The following is a 26,221-nucleotide window of genomic DNA, read 5'->3' as shown; positions in this document are numbered from 1 at the left end:
CAACCGCCCCCAGACCGTCAAAATAGGCCCTCACCTCTCCTCCACCATTACACTGAGCACCGGCTCACCACAGGGCTGTGTGTTGAGCCCCATCCTTTACTCCCTCTACACTCACGACTGCGCCCCCACCCATCCCACCAACACCATCATCAAGTTCGCGGATGACACGACTGTGGTTGGACTCATCTCAGAAGGAGATGAGACAGCCTATAGGGATGAAATCCAAAGGCTGGCAGCATGGTGTTCAGTGAACAATCTGGTCCTGAACTCCTCCAAAACAAAGGAACTTATAATTGACTTTAGAAAAACCAGTGGAGATTACGACCCACTCTACATCAATGGGGTCTGTGTGGAAAGGGTACCAGCTTTCAGGTTCCTGGGTACGCACATCGCAGAGGATCTTACCTGGTCTACCAACACCATCACCACAGTAAAGAAGGCACAGCAGAGACTCCACTTCCTGAGGATCCTCAGGAAAACCAACCTGCAGGAGAAGCTCATGTTGTCCTTCTATCGCTGCTCCATCGAGAGTGTGCTGGCATACTGTATAACCACATGGTATGCCAGCTGCTCAGAAAAGGACAGGAAGGCCCTTCAGAGGGTCATCACGACGGCCCAGAAGATCATCGGCTGCTCACTGCCCTCCCTGGAGCACCTGTTCAGACTACGCTGCCTCAGTAGAGCAGGCAAAATAATAAAAGATCCATCCCACCCCGGCCACCGTCTGTTTGTTCATCTGCCCTCTGGTCGACGTTTCAGGTCGATCAAATCCCGAACAAACAGACTTAAGAACAGTTTTTACCCCAGGGCCATACGAGAACTGAACACTACCTTTGCACTAGGCAACACCGTTAAAAAATCTTGTACTTAATATAATTGTATTTAATTGTATTTATGTATTTATTTGTTTTTGCATTTATTGCATATATGTTTTGTACGCACCGTCAGGATTGGCTATTTTTTAATTTCGTTGTACTCGTTGCAATGACAATAAATGAATATTATTATTATTATTATTATTAAGTAGTCAGAGTGGTAAAGAAGGCATACGGTATGGTTGTTTTCATGAGTTGGGGCACTGAGTATAAGAGTCATGAGGTCATGATGCAGCTTTATGGGGCTGTGGTCAGCCCGCATTTTGTGCAATGCATGCAATGCTGGTCGCCGCACTTCTGCAAGGCTATGGCGGCTTTGGAGAGGGCACAGAGGAGGTTTAGACAATAGACAATAGGTGCAGGAGTAGGCCATTCGGCCCTTCGAGCCAGCACCACCATTCAATGTGATCATGGCTGATCATTCTCAATCAGTACCCCGTTCCTGCCTTCTCCCCATACCCCTTGACTCTGCTATCCTTAAGAGCTCTATCTAGCTTTCTCTTGAATGCATTCAGAGAATTGGCCTCCACTGCCTTCTGAGGCAGAGAATTCCACAGATTTACAACTCTCTGACTGAAAACGTTTTTCCTCATCTCCGTTTTAAATGGCCTACCCCTTATTCTTAAACTGTGGCCCCTGGTTCTGGACTCCCCCAACATTGGGAACATGTTTCCTGCCTCTAACGTGTCCAACCCCTTAATAATCTTATATGTTTCGATAAGATCCCCTCTCATCCTTCTAAATTCCGGTGTATACAAGCCTAGCCGCTCCAGTGTTTCAACATATGACAGTCCCGCCATTCTGGGAATTAACCTAGTAAACCTACGCTGCACGAGGTTTATCAGAATGATAATTGGATTAGGGGGGGTATTAGCTCAGGGAGAGGTTGGCCAGACTTGGGTTGTTTTATCCGGATTAATGTAGGTTATGTAGAGTCCTAAAGAAGTATATAAAATTATGAGAAGCATAGATAGGGTTGATAGTCAGGTAAAGTTAAATATCAGAGGGCATAGCATTAAAGTGAAATGTGCAGAGCAATTTTTTTACACAGAGGATGGTGAGTGTCTGGAACATGTTATCGGGGATGGTGGTTGAAGCAGGTATGTTTGTGCCATTTAAAATACTTTTAGACGGGCAGGTGGATATGCAGGGAATGGATGGATATGGATTATCTGCATGCAGATAAGTGCTGGTCTTAACATTATGTTCAGCACAGGCATTGTGGGCTGAAGGGCCTATTCTGGTGCTGTACCTTTCTATGTACTATGTTCAAAGCTGGAGAGGTTGTTACTGTGGACTAATTTGATGTGTTTAGTCAAGAGTCAAGAGTGTTTTATTGTCATATGTCCCAAAACGGAACAATGAAATTCTTATTTGCAGCAGATATATAAGGTCCGAAGGAATAGGAGTAGAATTAGGCCATTCGGCCCATCAAGTCTACTTTACCATTCAATCATGGCTGACATATCTCTCCCTCCTAACCCCATTCTCCTGCCTTTTCCCCATACCCTTTAACATAGTACATAGTAATAATAACATAGTAAATAATAATAAAAAATAACATAGTAAAGATAATTAACAGGTATTTGGGAAGTAATTATGAGAGAGTTGAGTGCATAAATGAAACAGCATTTAATAGCAACACTTATAGAAAGGGAGTTGTATTCTGATTAATATAATGTCACATTGAAAGTGCTGCCACCCCTTTTCTGGTACTCCAGTTATTTCCCAATCTCAGTAAGTGCCCAGTGATATGTTCTGCATAATTGGCAATGAAAGGATCATATTTTGTGAGTGCTTTTTTAAAATCTCTTGTTTCCACCCCTGATTGAGTTTACATTTGCGGCATGACTGTACAGTGCAATTTATTTTATTACTGGTTTCATTTTCAGTTTGGAGGCAGCCAATACTGATAAGTCAACTGGTTCTGAGCAGAGACTTGGGTCACGGTGGGCCACTTATTAAATTGAGATCCAAATCCAGGTGGATTTTGTTTAGAAATCTGGAAATTGGGAGCATATGAGACAATGAATCTTATTGCACCTTTAACTCCGGAAATAGATGCCCCAAACCACAGATGGAGCCAGGTTGACAAGCCAGGGAAAGAGAGGGTGACTTAAAACTGGGTCCAAAACAGTATTTAAAGACAGTGAAGGATAGACATTTGGGAAGTGGATTTAAGATCTGAGTTCTGAGAAAGATTAAAAATCACTGACATTTTCTGGGGCGGCCTCAATACTGACCATGTAACTGCCAAGTTGAACACACTTTGTTGTTTTTACTAATTAGAGTATGGAAACAGAAAAACAGACGAGCAAAACCAAGACGTGTGTGGGTTTTCTCCGGGATCTCCGGTTTTCTCCCACACTCCAAAGACGTACAGGTTTGTAAGTTAATCGGTTTGGTATAATTGTAAATTGTCCCTAGTGTGCGTAGGATAGCATTCGTGTGCGGGGATTGCTGGTCGGCACGGAATCGGTGGGCCGAAGGGCCTGTTTCCGCGCTGTATCTCTAAACTAAACTAAAAAAAGAGGGAATCATAAGTGTTTAGGTCAACAACCATTCAGAGGCTTGTGTTGTTCAACATTCTACAAAATGGAGAGGGTACAGAGGAGATTTACTAGAATGTTGCCTGGGTTTCAGCACTTAAGCTGCAGAGAGAGGTTGAACAGGTTGGGTCTTTATTCTTTGGAGCGTAGAATGTTGAGGGGGGACTTGATAGAGGTTTTTTAAATTTTAAGAGGGACGGACAGAGTTGACGTGGGTAGGCTTTTCCCCTTGAGAGTGGGGAAGATTCCAACAAGGGGACATAACTTTAGAATTGAGGGACAAAAGTTTAGGGGTAACATGAGGGGTAACTTCTTTACTCAGAGGGTGGTGGCTGTATGGAATGGGCTTCCGGTGGAAGTGGTGGAGGCAGGCTCGATTTTATTATTTAAGAGTAAATTGGATAGGTATATGGATGAGAGGGGATTGGAGGGTTATGGTCTGAGAGTAGGTAGATGAGACTAGGTCAGAGAGAGTGGTCGGCGTGGACTGGTAGGGCCGAACGGGCCTGTTTCCATGCTGTAGTTGTTATATGGTTATATGGTTATATATGTGGGTAATTATCTAGAAATTAGTTACGGTGTTTATTTTGCTGTGCTAAATGGTGCTGTGCATTGTGTTAAAACTGCATGGGAAATCGCACAAAGAATTAGGGCGGCACAGTGGCGTAGTGGTAGAGTTGCTGCCTTACTTGCACTATCAACAGTGAGTTCTGAAGACATCTAAGGGAATCGTGAACCAGAGGACATAGGTTTAAGGTGAAGGGGAAAAGATTTAACAGGAACCTGGGGGGTAACTGTTTTACACGAAGTGTGGTAGGAAAATGGAACGAGCTGCCAGAGGAGATAGTTGAGGCAGGCACTATCGCAATGTTTAAAAAACATTTGGACAGGTACATGGATAGGATAAGTTTAGAAGGATACAGATCAAATGCAGGCAGGTGTGACGAGTGTAGATGGGGTATGTTGGTCGGTGTGGGCAAGTTGGGCCGAAGTGCCTGATTTAACACTGCACGACTCTATGACTATCCAGGCAAGTTAGCAGACTGTCGGTTCAAACAGCAAGACAAGCAACTACCTTAAACAGCAAGACTGGGTGACACGGTGGCGCAGGAGTAGAGTGGCTGCCTCACAGCGCCAGGAACCCGGGTTCGATCCTGACTGCGGATGCTGTCTGTACGGAGATTATACGTTCTCCTGCGTGGGTTTTCTCCGGGAAGCCCCAATTTCCTCCCACACGCCAAAGACATACAGGTTTGTAGTCTAATTGGCTTGGTATAAATGTACAAAAGTGTCCCTAGGATAGGTAGGATAGTGTTAGTGTGCGGGGATCGCTGGTCAGCGCGGCCTTGGTGGGCCGAAGGGCCTGTTTCCACGCTGTATCTCTAAACTAAACTAAACTAAACTAAACAAGCATCAAAATAGTGCAACGTGCTCCTAGTTCTGCTGACAATCTTCCATAATCTTCTGAGAATGCAACTCTGAGCTCCAATTTGGGTCGGTACGGGCAAATTGCAGAGCTCCATGAATAGCGGCCACAAATGATCAGATCCAGTGTCAAGAAGACCTTGTTCTAGGCAATCAGACTTCACGCAGGTATGATTGCCCAAGCCATCTACTTATGGCAAAATTGATTTTTCTGTGATTTATGCATAAAAAAAAGGTACTAATCGATCCATTTTCTACACCTCAGAATGCAGCTGATGTTTCCACCTTAAGTTCCACCAAGCAATTCGTCTATTATAATTTAATTGAAATGAATTGAATTGGAATGGCCTGCTTTGTTTCATTTGTTTCCTACCGCCTTCAGAGATTGTCCTGGCCATGTGAAGTGAGCAGATTAAATTGACCTAACAGAAGCAAAATAATGCGGATGCTGCAAATCTAAAATAAACCGCTCATGCTAGAAATACTCAGCAGGTCAGAAGTCGTCAGTCATGATGAAAGGTCATTAATTTGAAATGTTAATTTTATTTCTCTCTCCGCAAAATGATTTGAGAAATAGGAAAAGCTGCCAGTGTTTCACACTTTCAGATTCTCACATAAATAGTCATGGCATTGTCCAGCCACCTTCAATGACATTTCTTTCCCCAACCTTCAGTCCTTCAGTCTCTCCCATCCTCAGAGACAAGATCCACAGGCACCTGAGAAGACCACCACTAACAGGTTCTCTTCCAAGTCACACTCCACTCCTAATTTGATTCCTATTGTTGATCCAAATTTGTTGTCTAAATCCTGGAACTACAGGATCGTGGAGTACCTTCAACGGTAAACAATCGATTAGTATACTCTCAACCATCAGCACTATATAACATTACGGTAACAACGTTGAAAAGGCATTTGGACAGGTCCATGGATAGGAAAGGGTTGAGCCAAACATGTGCAGATGGGACTAAATGTAGATGGGCATCTTGGTTGGCTTGGGCAAGTTGGGCTGAAGGGCCTGTTTCCATGCTGTATGACTCTATGACTAACACAAACATAGAAAGCATCAATGACGGAACTGGAAAATTCCCCTCAATCATAAATAATAAATAAATAACCCTATATGTGCTTTGTGAAGATTACTTGGTTTCAGATCTCATGGCTGTCTTGATCCATAGACCATTGCTGGGGTAATATGAGGTGTGATTGCTCTTGACACCATGGCAGTATTTGACTGAGGCCGTGGTTAGAGTGAACTCAATGGGAAAACCAGTCCAATGGTTGGAGTTAGGCCTGACAGGAATGATGATGGTTGTGGTTGTTGGCGGTCAATCGTCCTAGGTCTGGCACATCTTTGCAAGAGATCCTCGGGGCAGTGTCCGAGGCCCAACCAGCTTCCTTCCGTTGCTTCATGAATTACCTATTGTGAGCAATTTTGGGCACCATATCTGAGGAAGGATGTGTTGGCTCTAGAGAGGATCCAGAGGAGGTTTACAAGAATGATCCCAGGAATGAGTAGGTTAATCTATGATGAGCGTTTGTCGGCACTGGGACTGTGCTCGCTGGAGTTTAGAAGAATGGGGGGGGGGGGGGGGACCATGTTGAAATGTACAGAATAGTGATGAGGCTTGGATAGAGTGCATGTGGAGAGGATGCTTCCACTAGTGGGTGAGACTAGGACTAGAGGTCATAGCCACAGAATTAAAGGACGTTCTTTTAGGATGGAGATGAGGAGGAATTTCTTTAGTCAGAGGGTGGTGAATCTGTGGAATTCTTTGCCACAGAAGGCTGTAGAGGCCAATTCAGTGGGTATTTGTAAGGCAGAGATAGACAGATTTTTGATTAGTGCAGGTGTCAGAGGTTATGGGGAGAAGGCAGGAGAATGGGGTAAGGAGAGAGAGATAGATCAGCCATGATCGAATGGCGGTGTCGACCTGATGGGCCGAATGGCCTAATTCTACTGCTATTACTTATGACCTCCCTTCCTCAGAGATGGGGATGTCTGCTGATGGATCACAATATTCCGTTCCATTTACAACTTCTCAGCAAATGCAGCAGATCATGGTAATGTGCAAGTTCATAAGTAACAGGAGCAGAATTAGGCTCTTCAGCCCACCGAGTCTACTCCACCCTGTAGTCACGACGGATCTATCTTTCTCTACCAACTCCATTCTCCAAGCTTCTCCCCGTAACCTTCGATCGCCCGGCGAAAGCGGAAGTGGCGGCGCCTAACGGCTGCGGCTCGCTAGCAGTCTGTTCGTCTTTTTTCCTGTGATGGACGTTTGTGTTGGGGTCATGTGTCTTGTGTTCTTTTTTGTGTGTGACTGCTATGTAGTTTCGTTCGGTACCTTGGTACCGAATGACAAATAAAGCTCTGTTGAACTTAGGCTTGTATGCACTGGAATTTAGAAGGATGAGAGGGGATCTTATCGAAACATATAAGATTACTAAGGGGTTGGACACGTTAGAGACAGGAAACATGTTTCCAATGTTGGGGGAGTCCAGAACCAGGGGCCACAGTTTAAGAATAAGGGGTAGGCTATTTAGAACGGAGATGGGGAAAAACCTTTTCAGTCAGAGAGTTGTAAATCTGTGGAATTCTCTGCCTCAGAAGGCAGTGGAGGCCAATTCTCTGAATGCATTCAAGAGAGAGCTAGATAGAGCTCTTAAGGATAGCAGAGTCAGGGGGTATGGGGAGAAGGCAGGAACAGGGTACTGATTGAGAATGATCAGCCATGATCACATTGAATGGTGGTGCTGGCTCGAAGGGCCGAATGGCCTCCTCCTGCACCTATTGTCTATTGTCTAACTAATCAAGAACCTGACAATCTCCACTTTAAAAATACCTAAATGACTTGGCCTCTACAGGTCTTTGGCAATGAGGTCCACAGATTCACCACCCTCTGACTGAAGAAATTCCTCCTCAACTTCTTTCTAAAGGCAAGTTCTTTTATACTGAGGAATAATTGTGCTACAAAAGTACTGGCCAATAACCATATCCACCAAAAGGGAATCTAACTACCTATCCTTGGTATTCAGTACATTACCATCACCCAGTCCCCCACCTCTAAACATATTGGTTCACTATTAACCAGAAACCCAACTGCCACAGAAACGCTGTGGCGACAAGAGGAAGTTAAATATTGGCTATCTGTGAAAGCCTTTGAAAGCCTTTCCACTACTTACACGGCATAAGTAGGGAGTGTCATCACTGAATCCTTTCTGTTTTCCTTAATGAGTGCAATGCAAAGTACTCTGAAAAGATTCGATACCAACCAGGTCTAAACAACTTGCTTACCATGCACGGTACGAATGGTACTAACCTTCCTAAACCACCCTTAGCTGCACAGTGGCACAGCTGGTAGAGTCATCGCATTACAGACCCCCGTTTGATCCTAACCTCAGGTGCTGTCTGCACGGAGTTTGCACGTACTCCCTGTAACCGCATGTGTTTCCTCCGCTTCCTCCCACATCTCGAAGATGTGCGGATTTGTAGGCTATTTGGCCTCTGTACATTTCCCCATTGTGTAGAGAGCGGATGAGAAAATGGGATAGCATAGAACCAGTGTGAACGGGCCATCGACGGTTGGCGAGGACTGGCTGGGCCAAAGGGCCTGGTTCCATTCTGTATCGCTGAATTAAATGAAGCCAAATTAAATGTTTATCCCCTCCACCACGGGCAACAAGTAATCGTGGTATCATTCACAAAATGCTCTACATTTACCCACTGAGGCAACTCTATCTGCCCCTCCCAAACCGACACCTCTCCCACCAAGATGGACTAGGACAACAGGTCAATTGTCCATTATTTCTTTATTGCCACCTGTACCAGGTACAGCAAAGCACATTTTTTTGCATCCAGATCTGCAAGACTATCCCTATACATAAACACAATCTCCCCAGTTAGTGCAGTGTGCACAGACCAGGCCACCAAGTCCGTATGCAAGAGGCGAATGCAACAGGACAGATGTGCAGAATCACCCCTGCAGTTCCCCATCACCCAGTATCCTTATTCGGAAATAGTTTCCCATTCTTTCATTTAGTTTAGTTTAGTTTAGAGATACAGCGCTGTAACAGGCCCTTTCGGCCCACCGGGTACGCGCCGATCAGCGATCCCTGCACATTATCACTATCCTATACCCACGAGGGACAATTTTTACATTTGCCCAGCCAATTAACCTTCATACCTGTACGTCTTTGGAGTGTGGGAGGAAACCGAAAATCTCGGAGAAAACCCACTCAGGTCACGGGGAGAACGTACAAACTCCGTACAGACGGCGCCCGTTGTCAGGATCGAACCCGGGTCTCCGGCGCTGCATTCGCTGTAAGGCAGCAACTCTACCGCTGCACCACCATGACCGCCTGTGGCATTATCACTTGGAATCCTGGAATTTCTACCCAACAGTACAGTGCGAACACAGTCGTGGAATTTGTACCCCATAGAACAGTAGGATCACATGCTCACCAGAATGGTTGAAGCTGTTCAAGATATGTTATCACCATTGCACAACACCATTTAAAGATGAGCTTTCTCCGAGATCTTTGGTTTCCTCCCACACTCCAAAGACGTACAGCCTTGTAGGTTAATTGGCTTGGGTTTGTATGCTTGGTATAAGTGTAAAATTATCCCTAGTGTGTGTGATGTGCGGGGATGGCTGGTCGTTGCGGACTCGGTGGGCCGAAGGACCTGTTTCCAGGGGCTGACAATAGACAATAGACAATAGGTGCAGGAGGAAGCCAATCACCGCCATTCAATGTGATCATGGATGATCATTCTCAATCAGTACCCCATTCCTGCCTTCTCCCCATACCCCCTGACTCCACTATCCTTAAGAGCTCTATCTAGCTCTCTCTTGAATGCATTCAGAGAATTGGCCTCCACTGCCTTCTGAGGCAGAGAATTTCACAGATTCACAACTCTCTGACTGAAAATGTTTTTCCTCATCTCAGTTCTAAATGGCCTACCCCTTATTCTTAAACTGTGGCCCCTTGTTCTGGACTCCCCAACATTGGGAACATGTTTCCTGCCTCTAACGTGTCCAACCCCTCAATAATCTTATACGTTTCGATAAGATCTCCTCTCATCCTTCTAAATTCCAGTGTATGCAAGCCTAGTCGCTCCAGTCTTTCAACATATGATAGTCCCGCCATTCCGGGAATTAACCTAGTAAACCTACGCTGCACACCCTCAATAGCAAGAATAGCAATAGCAATGGTGTGGTATTGCCCAAATCTGCAATATGAACAAATGAGGAAGTAACGACTGCAATGTACCTGGAAGATTGATCGCCATCACCATTTCAAGGACAATTAGTGTTGGACAATAAACGCTGACCTTGCTGAAAATGCCTGCATCCCCAAAACTGAATAAAAAGGAAATATGATCCATTTTAATATGTTTGGATTTCAGCCAGCCCTCTGCGACACATTATGTTATTCCAACTGATAAATGATCTCACAGCAGCAATCAGTCGAACATGGCTAGTCTGATTCCAGGAGATAGACACAAAATGCTGGAGTAATTCAGCGGGTCAGGCAGCATCTCTGGAGAAAAGGAATAGGTGACGTTTCGGGTCGCAACTCTTCTTCTGACTGAAAGTAGAGGTGGTTGGTGGGGGGGTGGGAGGGGAGGAGGGGAGTGATTAGACTGGTGGCGTGGAAAAGGCCAGAACAAATCAGATCTGACAAAAGATGAACTTAGGAAGGGGGGAGTCCTTAATGGCCCATTGTTGGCTGGGAAAGGTGTGATAACAAGAGGGATATGAAATGTTGTTCCTCCAATTTGCACGTGGCCTCACTCTGACAGCGAGGAGGCCCAAGATGGAAAGATAGAAAGGTCAGTATGGGATTGGGAAGGGGAGTTCAAATGTTTGGCAACTGGGAGATCATATAGGCCAAAGTGGACTGAGCGTACGTGTTCAGCAAGACTATCGGCAAGTCCACGCTTGGTCTCATCGATATATGGGACCTGATTCAATGTGAGCACCCTACAGCTAGCATATCAGACAGACAATGTATGTACAGACACAAAGTGCTGGAGCAACTCAGCTGGTCAGGTAGCATCTCTGAAGAAAAGGACAAGGTGACATTTCGGGTCGGAACCCTTATAGAGTCATAGAGTGACACAGCGTGGAAACAGGCCCTTCGGCCCAACTTGCCCATACCGGCCAACATGTCCCAGCTACACAAGTCCCCACCTGCTTGCGTTTGGCCCATATCACTCTAAACCTGTCCTATCCATGTACCAGTCTAATTGTTTCTTAAACGTTGCAATAGTCCCTGCCTCAACTATCTCCTCCGGCAGCTCGTTCCGTACACCCACCATCTTTTGTGTCCCTGCCTCAATTACCTCCTCTGGCAGTCTGAAAAAGTGTCTAGACCCAAAACGTCACCCATTCCTTCTCTCCAGAGATGCTGCCTGTCCCGCTGAGTTACTCCAGCATTTTGTGTCTACCTTCGATTTAAACCAGCATCTGCAGTTCTTTCCTGCACACTTTACGTCTATCCGATCTATTCCCCTTATGATTTTATACATCTCTATAAAATCACCCCTTATCATCCTGTGCTCCCAGCCTATTCAACCTCTCCCTATAGCTCAATCTTCCTCGAAGAAGAGTTCCGACCCAAAACATCACCTGTTCCTTTTCTCCAGAGATGTTCCCTGACCAGCTGAGTTGCTCCACCACTTTGTGTCGAACTTCGGTATAAACCAGCATCAACAGTTCCTTGGGTCAGACAGCATCTCTGGAGAGAAGGAACAGAGATGCTGTCTGACCCGCTGGGTTACTCCAGCTTTTTTTCGGTTTAGACAATAGACAGGAGTAGGTCATTCGGCCCTTTGAGCCATCACCGCCATTCAATGTGATCATGGCTGATCATTCTCAATCAGTACCCCGTTCCTGCTTTCTCCCCATACCCCCTGACTCCGCTATCCTTAAGAGCTCTATCTAGCTCTCTCTTGAATGTATTCAGAGAATTGGCCTCCACTGCCCTCTGAGGCAGAGAATTCCACAGATTCACAACTCTCTGACTAAAAAAGTTTTTCCTCATCTCTGTTCTAAATGGCCTACCCCTTATTCTTAAACTGTGGCCACTGGTTCTGGACTCCCCCAACATTGGGAACATGTTTCCTGCCTCTAACATGTCCAACCCCTTAATAAGGTTTAAAGCAGTATTTGCAATTCCTCCCTGTACATCAGTAGTTCTATGTATATATATTGTGGGGATTGCCCCAGACTACACTTTTACTACAGGCTTCTGATCAACCGGCCATCATGTTTATGGTCTTGAAAAACCTAGCTGCTTTTATGGCTGGTGAGATTGTAGATCTTCTGATTAAGGGGATGGAGATTTAATCATTGGCAAGCCTTGTAATATTGATGAGCTAACAGCCATGATTTCTCGATTGGAAAAACCTGAGCTTAAAAGAAGGTAATGCTTTTTTTGCTTAATTAATTGTTAATATCAGTGGAATCAATTTCTATTATGAAGGTACGACATGATCAACACCATCCCACTGAGTTTGTGTGCTTTGCTGCATATTTATAGTGTAATCAGAAGGGGTGAGTCACGACAGTCCAACCTTCAAGGCCATGTCTGTAATCAAACTTAAAGGATTTAACCCCAGGATCTCCGATAAGAAATTCTCTCAGCAAATACTGACCATTAATTCGTGAAAACCCAGTGCCGACTTCCCCTGCAAATGCTTGTGCTTGCATTTCCATATTGGTAATATTAGCTTACCGGACACAGAAACATTTGCTGAAGCTTTCAAGGTGAACAATAAAGGGGGGGGAGGGGGGATTGTATGTGTTGATGGGGAGGAATACAGATTCCTTCAGAGAGGAGCACACCTCATCAAAAGAGCAGCAGCAGCAGCAGGTAACAGTGTTATTTAATCTAAGCTCCTGCGCTATGGAATTCCCAGAAGGAAGAAAGAAGCCCAGTTACAACCGAGTTATTAAAGGAGAACGAGGCAAAGTTTCTTCAGTCTTTGCACATCGCTGAAAGGGTTTGACACTCGAATCTGCAGCAACAAGACCCTGTACATATTATTGTACAAGAAAAAATGAGCAGAAAAAACCTCCCGCTCAGATGGAAGTACTGAGATGAAACTACCCGAGGGGCTCCAAAATCAAGTCACCGCAATTGCCTCAGGATAAAATGTGCAAGCTGTTACTGTGAGAGGCTTCAAGTACATTGATGATACTTCCTAGATGAGCTGATCTATCTGTTTATCCTCTGGAGATTAGAATAACAACTTAGACAATAGGTGCAGGAGGAGGCCATTCGGCCCTTCGAGCCTGCACCGCCATTCAATGTGATCATGGCTGATCATTCTCAATCAGTACCCTGTTCCTGCCTTCTCCCCATACCCCCTAACTCCGCTAACCTTAAGAGCTCTATCCATGTCTCTCTTGAATGCATTCAGAGAATTGGCCTCCACTGCCTTCTGAGGCAGAGAATTCCACAGATTCACAACTCTCTGACTGAGAAAGTTTTTACTCATCTCAGTTCTAAATGGCCTACCCCTTATTCTTAAACTGTGGTTTGCGCAAGGGAAGTCTTGTCTTGCAAACGATAGAGTTTCATAGGGAGGTACAGTGGTGCAGCTGGTAGAGCTGCTGCCTCACAGCGCCAGAGACGAGTTCGGTCCTGACCAAGGATGCTGTCTATGCAGAGCTTGTACGTTCTCCCTGTGACCGTGTGGGTTTCCTCTGGGTGCTCCGGTTTCCTCCCACATTCCAAAACTGTGCGGGGTTTGGAGGTTAATTGACTTCTGTAAATTGCCCCGAGTGTGTAAGGAGTTGATGAGAAAGTGGGATAACATAGTAACTACTGATAATGGGTGATCAATGGTCGTTGTGGACTCAGTGGGCAGAAGGGCCTGTTTCCATGCTGTATCATAAAGCTAAACTAAAAACATGAGTTTAGAAGGATGAGAGGGGATCTTATTGAAACATATAAGATTATTAAGGGGTTGGACACGTTAGAGGCAGGAAACATGCTCCCAATGTTGGGGGAGTCCAGAACCAGGGGCCACAGTTTAAGAATAAGGGGTAGGCCATTTAGAACGGAGATGAGGAAAAACTTTTTCAGTCAGAGAGTTGTAAGTCTGTGGAATTCACTGCCTCAGAAGGCAGTGGAGGCCAAGTCCCTGAATGCATTCAACAGAGAACTAGATAGAGCTCTTAAGGATAGCGGAGTCAGGGGGTATGGGGAGAAGGCAGGAACGGGGTACTGATTGAGAATGATCAGCCATGATTGCATTGAATGATGGTGCTGGCTCAAAGGGCCGAATGGCCTACTCCTGCACCTATTGTCTATGAGGAGCTGATGAAGATTGTTGATGGGAGTAGAGCTGTGGATGGTGTCTATAAGGACTTTAGTAAAGATTTTGATAAATTCCCAGCTGGATTTTAAGATGCATGGGACCAACATGGTAGACTGGATTCAGAATTGGGTTGGTCATAGAAAACAGAGGGTAATGGTGGAGGGGTGATTTTTCTGTCTGGAGGTTTATGATTAGTGGTGTACTCCAAGGAATATTGTTGGGACCTCGGTTGTCCGTGATAAAAATAAATGACTTAGACAAGGATATGGATGGGCTGAACTGATTATTTAAGTTTGTAAAAGACACAGAAATTGGTGGAATATCTATGGAGATATGGGAAGAGAAATGACAGGTGCAGTTTAATCCAGCCAAGTATGACCTGTTGGATATTGTACGGTCAAATATAAGGAGATACAGTCAATGGTAGGACCCTTAGGAACATTGATGGGATGGCGGGACTTACATCCCTGGGATGGCGGGACTTACATATGAGGAAAGACTAGATAGACTGGGCTTGTACTCGCTGGAATTTAGAAGACTGAGGGAGGATCTTATAGAAACATATACAATTCTTAAGGGGTTGGAGAGGCTAGATGCGGGACGATTGTTCCCGATGTTGGGGGAGTCCAGAACCAGGGGTCACAGCTTAAGGATAAGGGGGAAGTCTTTTAGGACCGAGTTGAGAAAACATTTCTTCACACAGAGAGTGGTGAGTCTGTGGAATTCTCTGCCACAGAAGGTAGTTGAGGCCAGTTCATTGGCTATATTTAAGAGGGAGTTAGATGTGGCCCTTTTTGCTAAAGGGATCAGGGGGTATGGAGAGAAGGCAGGTACAGGCTACTGAGCTGAATGATCAGCCATGATCATATTGAATGGCGGTGCAGGCTCGAAGGGCCGAATGGCCTACTCCTGCACCTATTTTCTATGTTTCTATGTTTCTATGATGTACTCGGGGATCTTGGAGTACAAGGCCATAAGTCTCTGAAAGCAGATAAGGTGATAAAGAAGGTTTACAACATCCTTGCCTTTTGCAGTTGGGTCATTGAGAATAAAAGGCCAAAAAGGCCTGTTTAATAGTTATAGAGTGATACAGTGTGGAAACAGGCCCTTCGGCCCAACCCGCCCACACCAGCCAACATGTCCCAGCTACACTAGTCCCACCTGCCAGCATTTGGTCCATATCCCTCTAAACTTGTCCTATCCATGTACCTGTCTAACTGTTTCTGAAATGTTGGGATAGTCCCTGCCTCAACTACCTCCTCTGGCAGCTTGTTCCATACCCCTACTACCCTTTGTGTGAAAAAGTTACCCCTCAGTCTCCTATTAAATCGTTTCCCCTTCACCTTAAAACGATGTCGTCTGCTCCTCGATTCACCTACTCTGGGCAAGAGACCGTGTGCATCTACCCGATCTATTCCTCTCATTATCTTATACACCTCTAGAAGATCACCCCTCATCCTCCTGCGCTCCAAGGAAGAGTCCCGGCCTATTCAACCTCTCCCTATAGCTCAGACCCTCTAGTCCTGGCAATATCCTCGTTCATTAACATGCATATGAATTCTTTAGGGGATTTTCGTCAGTACATTGACAATGGCATGATGTGTGGGGACCTGCATCATTCTTGCTCCACACATTCTAAAATTGGGCAGCCAACTAAAAAGAAGGATCTCGACCCAAAACTTCACCTCTTCCTTTTCTCCAGAGGTGCTATCTGACCCGCTGAGGTACTCCACCTTTTTTGTGTCTATCTTCAGTCAACTATGTCCATTTCACCGTCAGAAGTTGACTTATCCAGTGTTAATTAATATTAATTAACTTCAGATAGTTCCTCTGTCCCTCTCTTTCCCTTCCCACTTCTCCCACTAATCTTCCTGTCTCCTACTACATCCTATCTTTGTCCCCGCCCCCTCCCCTGACATCAGTCTGAAGAAGGGTGTCGACCCGAAACGTCACCCATCCCTTCTCTCCTGAGATGCTGCCTGACCCGCTAAGTTACTCCAGCATTTTGTGACTACCTTCAGTGTTAAATAATGGTTGACAAAGACTGGGATTGATGCCTAATAGCGGAGGCTTGGGTATAATCGTAAAGAGGGGTGATCATATGTATCACTGAACACAATGTCATGGTGCAGCAGTGAAAATGGTAATATTCTAGAAAATAATCAGACAAGGCAGAAATTGTGGATTGCGTGCTTAAGTACATTTTCAGTGCATTAAGCACAGAGCGAACAGAAAACCCTTCAAACTGAGATTGTGCCAAACTTTTGTGATAAATGCCCACATCAGAGCCTATTCAGCTCTCCAATAGCACGGTTTGAACACAGAATACTTTATACTGCATAATATCCAATTTCCCAGTCATGTCTTTACACTGTCTCTTTCACACATTGACAACTAAAGTTATTGACAACACATTATCCTCATTATTATCCTCATTGAAACTCCTGCTCGAAATAAACAGCCATCGTGGCTCCTCCAGTGCCATAGTGAGGCCCGCCGGAAATTGGAGGAGCAGCACCTCATATTTCGCCTGGGCAGTTTGCGGCCCGGTGGTATGAACGTCGACTTCTCCAACTTCAGATAGCTCCTCTGTCCCTCCCTTCCCCTCCTCCTTCCCAGATCTCCCTCTATCTTCCTGTCTCCACCTATATCCTTCCTTTGTCCCACCCCCGACATCAGTCTGAAGAAGGGTCTCGACCCGAAACGTCACCCATTCCTTCTCTCCCGAGATGCTGCCTGACCTGCTGAGTTACTCCAGCATTTTGTGAATAAATCGTGTTGTTTACAATGTAGTGTACTGCCAGTCTCTATATTGAGAGAAACCCTCCCATCACGTTCTTACCTTCCAAGGGCAGGCTGTTTCGTTTCTAGTTTTAGTTTTTAGTTTTGGAGATCTGCCGGGGAAACAGGCCCTTTGGCCCACCGAGTCCGTACCGACCAACTATCAGCCGTACGCACGTTCTACGTTATCCCATCCTGCAGAAAAATCCTGCGGAAAGCAAATGCAATGCTAGCATTTATTTCGAGAGTGCATGTATACAAAAGTAGGGATGTAATTCTGAGGCTCTATAAGGCGCTGGTCAGACCGCATTTGGAATACTGTGGGCAAATTTTGGGCGAGGAAGGATGTGCTGGCTGAGAAGAGGAGGTTTACCAGAATGATCCCAGGAATGAATAGGTTAACCTATGATGAGCGTTTGACGGCACTGGGCCTGTACTCGCTGGAGTTTACAAGAATGAGGGGGGACCTCATTTGAAATGGACAGAATAATGAAAGGCTTGCTTGGATAGAGTGGATGTGGAGAGGAGATGTTTCCACTAGGGGGAGAGTCTAGGACTATAGGTCATAGCCTCAGAATTAAAGGGCGTTCTTTTAGGAACGAGATGAAGAGGAATTTATTTAGTCATAGGGTGGTGAATCTGTGAAATTCTTTGCCACAGAAGGCTGTGGAGTACAATGTCTGGATATATTTAAGGCAGAGATAGATAGATTCTTGATCGGTACAGGTGTCAGTAAGAGAGATGGACCAGCCACGATTGAATGGCAGAGTAGACATGATGGGCCGAATGGCCTAATTCTGCTCTTAGTATTTATGATCTTATAATAATCCATGGAATGAGATACTGAATAGATGTTTCAGCTTGCAGACTTTTCTCTGAACTGGCAATGAAAAATAATTTAAAAGAAGGTAGGGGTGGTGGTGATGTGAACTGAACACACTACCTGCATCACAATGTGCAGACTAAACTCCATCCTTGCTTGTAGGCTATCTTGTTTATGTTCACAAACTTTAAAAGTAAAAAGTGCTGGAATTGTACATCTTAACAGGAAAATAACTAAACCATTGACTCTCAAATCATTATTAAAAAAAAACAACTGCAGATTAAGCATTTAAAAGTATTCAGCAGAGCAGAAAATTCCCTATAGTTAGGGGAATCCATAAAGTGGCTCCAACAATTTCGCTGATCGAGTAACTGTAAATCAGAGCTTAATGCAATTCAGAGAAATCATTTAAAATGAATAACAAAGTTTGCTTTCAAATTCAGCGATTGCTGCTTTTGATGGTTGAAGGTACAAGATCAAAGAAAAATCACCAGGCATCACTAATTCATAACTGCAGGCCATGATATAGATACCTGGCTCGATTGTGACCATGTATTGCCTTTCTGCTGACTGGATAACATGCAGCAAAAGTTTTTTACTGTACCTTGGTACACGTGTCGATACACTGAAACTGAAAATGGACATGAGTCTTGGGAGCAGATGGGTAGAGAGAGACTGGGGGAGGGTCAGTGCAGGGCTCAGGGCTGCAGAGACTGGGAGCATTAACAAACTCCATTAGGAAGGCTGGTTCGGTCCTGGGGGCCAGAGTTGGATTCATGGGAGGTGGTCTTGGAGGGGAGGATGCTCCTCAAACTGCGGAGCATCCTGGACAATACAGCTCACCCCCTCCATGACAGTACCTTCAGCAACAGACTGGTTCCACCAAGATGCAGCACAGAACGCCACAGGAGATCTTTCTTCCCCGTGGCTATCAAACTGTACAACTCCTCCCCTTTCTGTCGTGGGGGTAGACTGAAACTGGCTCCCCTCCCACCCTCCCTCCCCCCCCCCCCCCCCCCCCCCAATCTTTGCATGTCCCCAATCCTTTCCACTTGTCACTTTAATTTCATGTTTCATGTAATTTGTGTTTTATGACTGTTGACAGATCTATTTCCCTCCTGGGATAAATAAAGTTCTATCGTTTCGTATCGTATTAGCATCAGTTGTTGAGCACAAAGCACCTTTACATATGGAGGGGTGACACACGAACGGATCAATGTCATCACGGGGAGGCTGATAAATGGCAGAGCAGGGCGGGCAGCACAGTTTATAAGTTCTAGGAGCAGAATTAGGCCATTCGGCCCATCACTCTATCACGGCTGATCTGTCTTTCCTTCTCAACCCCATTCTCCTGCCTTCTCCCCAGAACCCCTGACATCCTTAGTGATGCAGCAGTTAGTACTGTTGCAACACAGTTCCAATGACCCAGGTTCAATCTTGATCTGGGGTGCCGTCGCTGTGGAGTTTGCATGTTCTCCCTTGTGACTTTTTGTTTCAAGTGTTGACGTCGCTGTTATCGTCCACCGACGGGCGCAAGCTTCCGGCGACAGTCAGTGGGAGCCATCTCTTGTTGCAATAGACGATGGTGGCAGCAGAATTAGCTCAGGACACTTCCAGTTTCCAGCCCCGCGACGTGGACAGTTCTGCAATGGGGCCAGGAATGGAACCAGGTCTCTGTTTCCCTAACAAACTAAGACAGCAAACCTTCTGTTTTGACTTTGATGAGACTTTAGACTTTCCTTTAGACTTTAGACTGTAGAGATTCTACTCATGCACCCTATCATGAATTAGTTTTCTAATAGTGTCTTGCTTATTGTTTATTCTCACTGTCTTGTGCAATTTATGTATAGTTTATGCTTTTGTGTGTTTATTGAGTCCAAGTGCCAATGATGCTGCTGTAAGCGTGATTTTCACTGTGCCTGTACTGAATTGAATTGACTACTTTATTGTCACATGTGACAGGTTACAGTGAACTTCTTTGTTTGCATGCCCAAGGTGTGCAGAAAGTTGCCAGGTAAAGGGAGCTTACAAAGTTGCAAAGTATCCCGTGCCAGGTGCACCCTTGTTCTCCTCCCTCCCCCTCACTGTGAGTTTCCCCACGCCGGGTCCTCCATTGTTCCCAGCGGCGCGTCCTACGACTCCCACATGGCCCGTCCTCAGCCGACGGCGGCCTCAATGACCACCGGCCCTCATTGACCGCCGCACCGACCTGCTCCACGATCGCTGCCGGGTCCCCACCTGACCTGACTCCACCTGACCCAGGCTCCGCCGGTTGCGGGCTCCGCCTACACTCGCGAGGCTCGTCGACCCAAGAGGATCGGGCTCCGACACGCGAGGCTCCAGCACCGGCTCAGACTTCAGCACCGGCTCCGATCCATGGGCTCCGCCGCCCGGCTTCTCGGCGGCCTCCTGCGTGGCGTCTTACCGTACCTTACCGCACTCTTGCATGTGACGATCAAACTCGACTCGACTTCGTTTAGTTTAGTTTAAAGAAACAGCGCGGAAACAGGCCCTTCGGCCCACCAAGTCCGCACCGGCCAGCAATCCCGCACACTAACACTGCAGACACTACGGACAATTGACATTTATACGGGGCCCTAGTGAGACCGCACCTGGAGTACTGTGTGCAGTTTTGGTCTCCAAATTTGAGGAAGGATATTCTTGCTATTGAGGGCGTGCAGCGTAGGTTTACTAGGTTAATTCCCGGAATGGCGGGACTATCATATGTTGAAAGACTGGAGCGACTAGGCTTGTATACACTGGAATTTAGAAGGATGAGAGGAGATATTATCGAAACGTATAAGATTATTAAAGGGTTGGACACGTTAGAGGCAGGAAACATGTTCCCAATGTTGGGGGAGTCCAGAACCAGGGGCCACAGTTTAAGAATAAGGGGTAGGCCATTTAGAACTGAGACGAGGAAAAACTTTTTCAGTCAGAGAGTTGTGAATCTGTGGAATTCTCTGCCTCAGAAGGCAGTGGAGGCCAATTCTCTGAATGCATTCAAGAGAGAGCTAGATAGAGCTCTTAAGGATAGCGGAGTCAGGGGGTATGGGGAGAAGGCAGGAACGGGGTACTGATTGTGAATGATCAGCCATGATCACATTGAATGGTGGTGCTGGCTCAAAGGGCCGAATGGCCTCCTCCTGCACCTATTGTCTATTGTCTATTGTCTATACCAAGCCAATTAGCTTACAAACCTGTACGTCTTTGGAGTGTGGGAGGAAACCGAAGATCTCGGAGAAAACCCATGGGGAGAACGTACAATCTCCGTACAGACAGCACCCGTAGTCGGGATCGAACCCGGGTCTCCAGCGCTCCAAGTGCAGTAAGGCAGCAACTCTCCCACTGCGCCACCGTGCCGACTTGACAAGGAAAGACAAACAGACAGTGTAGATCAAGAAGGGAACTGATCCGACATTGGGAAATAACAATCAGGCTTTGATACATTAAGAGGGTATATGCAGGAGCCTACCATGGTAAATAAGATGGATGAATGGGAAAGATGAGCAGGCACAGGAGATGGTGATATGGTGACAATAATGGAGACTGCCATAGAATTCCCAGCAGCAGCATAATAACTATTGATGGAGAGAAGTGGGTGAAGATGCTTTTGATAGTTTTAATCAAATGTGCATTCATATGTTTAGAGAAAGGAAATGTGTTGATGATTGATTGGAACTAAAGAACAACGAAGAGCTATTATCTTGCTGGGTGTGTAGTTTACTTTTTGTTTCGTTTAGAGACACAGCGCGGAAACAGGCCCTTTAGCCCATTGAGTCCACGCCGACCAGCGATCACCCTGTACGCTAACACGATCCTACACATTAAGGACAATTTACAGTTCTTACTGAAGCCAATTAACCTACAAAGCTGTACGTCTTTGGAGTGTGGGAGGAACCCGGAGCACCCGGAGAAAACCCATGCAGGTCACAGGGAGAACATACAAACTCCTTGCAGACAGTACCCGTAGTCAGGATCGAACCGGGGTCTCTGGCGCTGTAAGGCCGCAACTCTACTGCTGCGTCATCGTGCTGCACCTTTTGTACTCTTAGACAATCCTATGGTTAGAAAGGTAAACAAGAAGCAAACCTTCAGGTTCACTGAAAGATCAAATAATCTTAGTTTACTTTCCGTAATGTTACTACTTTTATTAAACGTCCCACTCTTATTAAGTCCCTTGGGATATCATGTCACGTTAAGGGTGTTGTATAATTGCAAATTACCATGGTGGGAGTGAAGTGGCAGGATTAATTATTCTAATATAGAGTAATATATACCAGTAATATAAGAATTCACAGAGCAAAAAGAATGAGAATTCTTGAACTGTGTACATGACAAATTGTTTGATTAGTACGTTTCAAGAAAGCTCCAGTGATGAAGTTAATTCCATGGTTTGAATTGTGCAAATTGAGCATGATCCACTGAGGAAGTTTTACAATCAAAGGATAACTCCTGCAGCCGTGTGTAAAATCAGGCTCCACCAGGCAGTGGAAAAACTATTAAAGATATTAATCAGGGACAGAACTAATGGGCACCTGAGAAAATAAGGTCAATAAATGGATATGAAATGGATATGAATCTAGCTTAGTGGGATGGGAAATAATCAATGGCTTTATTTCAAACTGATGGCAACAGGAAAGTACCTACGATCTATTTAATGTGTATTATAGGTGCCATGAACTATACATTATATTATCTTGGTTACGTCAGTTCAGTTCAGTTTAGTTTATCGTCATGTGTGCCGAGGTGAAAAGTGAAAAGCTTTTTGTTGCCTTCTCACCAGCCAGCAGAAAGACAAAACATGATTACAATCGAGCCATTTGCAGTGTCTAGATACGTAATAAGGGAATAACGTTTAGTGCAAGGTAAAGCCAGCAAAGTCCGATCAAGGGTAGTCCGAGGGTCACTAATGAGGTAGATAGTAGTTCAACACTGCTCTCTGGTTGTGGTTGGGTGATTCAGTTGCCTGAAATCAGCTGGAAAGAAACTGTCCCTGAGTCTGGAGGTGTGCATTTTCACACTTTTATACCTTTTGCCTGATGGGAGAGGGGAGAAGAGGGAGTGGCCAGGGTGCGACTCGTCCTTGATTATGCTGCTGGCCTTGCCGAGGCAGCGTGAGGTATAAATGGAGTTAATAGAAGTGAGGTGCCTGTCCCGCTGAGTTACTCCAGCATTGTGTGTCTGTCAATGGAAGGGAGGTTGGTTTGTGTGATGGTCTGGGCTGCGTCCACAATTCAATGCGATTTCTTGCGGTCTTCTCTGGAGTGAAGGAATGGGTGACATTTCAGTTTGAGACCCTTCTTCAGACAAGGGTCTCGACCCGAAACGTCACCCATTCCTTCTCTCCAGAGAAGCTGCCTGTCCCGCTGAGTTACTTCAGCTCTTAGTGTTCCTCATCAGACTTGTGCATGTGACAATGAACTCAATGTGACTTGACTTGAATTTAACCTGAGTCACTGAAGCTTTGAGGAACCAGCACCAACTGTTGCATCTCATCCTTACCTACTTTGGCCAACATTTGACCCCAGCCCCACCCCATAACATAGCAAAGAGTAGCGGGAGGCAAGAGGATTGGGCAACAGAAGGTAACAAAAAGGGCCGTATGGGCTGAAAAGATGAGGTGCAAGCTGGCCAAGAATACAATGAGCTGGCCAAGAATACAGACAGTAAAAGCTTCTTTAGGTACGTTAAGAGAAAAAGATTAACAAAGAAAAATGTGGGTCCCTTGAAGGCAGAAACGGGTGAAATTATTAAGGGTAACAAGGAAATGGCAAAAGAGTTGAACAGGTACTTCAGATCTGTCATCACTAAGGAAGACACAAACAATCCCCCAGATGCACTAGAGGACAGACGATCTAGGGAGACAGAGGAACTGAAAGAAATTTGCATTAGGCGAGAAATAGTATTGGGTAGACTGATGGGACTAAAGGCTGATAAATCTCCAGGGCATGATGGTCTGCATCCCAGGGTACTCAAGGAGGTGGCTCTAGAAATCGCTGATGCATTGGTGATCATTTTCCAATGTTCAATAGATTCAGGATCAGTTCCTGTGGATTGGAGGGTAGCTAATGTTATCCCACTTTTCAAGAAAGGAGCGAGAGAGAAAACGGGGAATTATAGACTAGTTAGCCTGACATCGGTGGTGGGGAAGATGCTGGAGTTAATTATTAAAGAAGTAATACGGCGCATTTGGATAGCAGTAAAAGGATTGGTCCAAGTCAGCATGGATTTATGAAAGGAAAATCCTGCTTGACTAATCTTCTGGAATTTTTTGAGGATGTGACAAATAAAATGGATGAAGGAGAGCCAGTGGATGTAGTGTATCTAGACTTTCAGAAAGCTACTATACGTTGGGCCCACAACTGATTGGGTTGCCTTTGTGACATGGGAAAATGGCGCTTTAAATTTTTTTTTAATGGCTTTTAAAAAAAACCCCATCTCAATGAAAATCGTGATTTTTCTTTAAAATTGTGTTTTTTCTGCATTGGTCTAGCATCCTCCCCTCCCCTCCCTCCATCCCCTCAATCCCCTTTCTTCCCCACCCACTCCCCCTTTCCCCTCCCACCCCTCAGTTACCCACTCCATCCCCCCTTATCCCCCCCCTCCATTCTTAGGGGCTCTCTGGCGGCGCCACCATTCCCGCCCGTTGGGTTTCCATGGTGACGTGGAACATGGAGGTATTACTGCGCATGGGCGGCTGACGGGCACAGCAAGTGGAAAAGGGATTTATTAAAGTTTAAAATGTGAATAACAAAATATAACAATTTGAACATTAATAGGATTTCTTGATGCAGGAATTTTCAACATCAGCATCATTTCCCCTTTTCACAACAGGAAGGAGTTGTCGAAATTCGCCACAACAAATGGTAAGAATGCCGCCGCCAAAAGGCTCATCGTTCTTTTTGCATAGATCTCGATGAGTTCTGTCCACTGCTTCAAAGCTCTCCCTCCTAATCATCGGGCACTCATCCCGAACAATCAGTCTCACACTCCTGATCAAATGAACCATGTTGGAGTTCTTCTCAATGTTGCACATTGTATTATCGGTCACTTCGATGGGTATCTTGAATCGAGAATGTACAGTTCTTCCACCAGGCATCAATGTAGCTGCTACACCAGAGGATGCTACAGCAAAAGCAACATCAACTTGACCTCGAACTTTGGAGAGGATCAAATTGGTGAGAATTGTCGCCCATTCCTGCTGGTGTATCAATGAAAAACATTGAAGGAATATTCCTTTCCAAGCAGCTGCACACATGGTCATACACTGCTCTTTGCTCAGCATTCAGCAGAGGCTCCTTCTCTTCAACAAATCACTGCTGTTCAGGTCTATTGTGCTGCAATTCACGCAGCAATTCTGGATTGTCACCATCAAGGCTCATCCTTCCATGTCTTGGTAGTGGCACATGTAAGTATCCCAGTGTTTTGTTGTAATTCACAAGCTTGTCTTGAATATACAACAGAGCCTGATCATGATGCCTCTCATCAATCATGATATTTGGATCATCGATTGTTCTCTGTTCTCTTTGAAGGTAATCTTCAGACATTGAATTCTTGAAGCAATCCCATAATCGTCGAGAAGTGTTGATCTCAGCAATCGTCAGCAAAACAAACAAATCTCTCATTGCTTGTCCGCTCAGCATCTTCCATCGTCTGTTGCCAATGGTCGTCAGTTTGCAACAAACCTCTTTCTATGCAGACGTCTTTGAATGAAGGAAGAATATGTCCGTCATGTGTCCTCGATGAATCGAAGGATACTGCCCCTTTTACGTGATGGAGAAGCAGTCTCAAGGAGTGAGGTCACCATATCTTGGAAAAACAGTATACACTCGTCCGAGAACGAAAGCTTCAAAAGTACCTGGAAGATCTTCCACTATCTTCCCAACCTTCCTTCTTTGCCATTTCTTATTGTTCCATTTGTAAAATCGGGGTACATTGGCGTAGTACAGTGTTCTTTCATAATTGATCTCAAGAACACAATTCCATGAATTCAGTTAAAGTTGTTCTCGTGATATCCTCATTTCTCACCTGCCGACCAGCATCGACTCTGATGACCACTCTTGTGGTAGATGTACCTGGAGTCGAATGACAGCGGGGCACCTCTCAGGAGTTGGAAATCCAAGGATTGATCCCACTGCTTCCAATGGGCCAATGTATCTGCCGGTAAAGTACTGTGCAATTTCATCATCCCTGTTAACTCCAAAAACTGCTTGATCACTGCCCTTCAAGATGTACTTGAACACGTATTTGACCGACTTTCCAGAGGGAGGGAGGGAGGGACGGAGGGAGGGGAGGGGGGGGAGGGAGGGGAGCGGGGACGGTGGGAGGGGAGGGGGGGTGGGGGGGAGGGGGGAGGGAGGGGAGTGGGGGAAGAGGAGTGGGGAGGAGAGGAGAGGGGGAGAGGAGAGGGGGAGAGAAGAGGGGGGAGAGGAGA

Source organism: Rhinoraja longicauda, chromosome 7 (genome assembly GCF_053455715.1).
Source record: "Rhinoraja longicauda isolate Sanriku21f chromosome 7, sRhiLon1.1, whole genome shotgun sequence".
NCBI classification, from domain to species: Eukaryota; Metazoa; Chordata; class Chondrichthyes; order Rajiformes; family Arhynchobatidae; genus Rhinoraja; species Rhinoraja longicauda.
Note: the sequence above shows the minus strand (reverse complement) of the source record.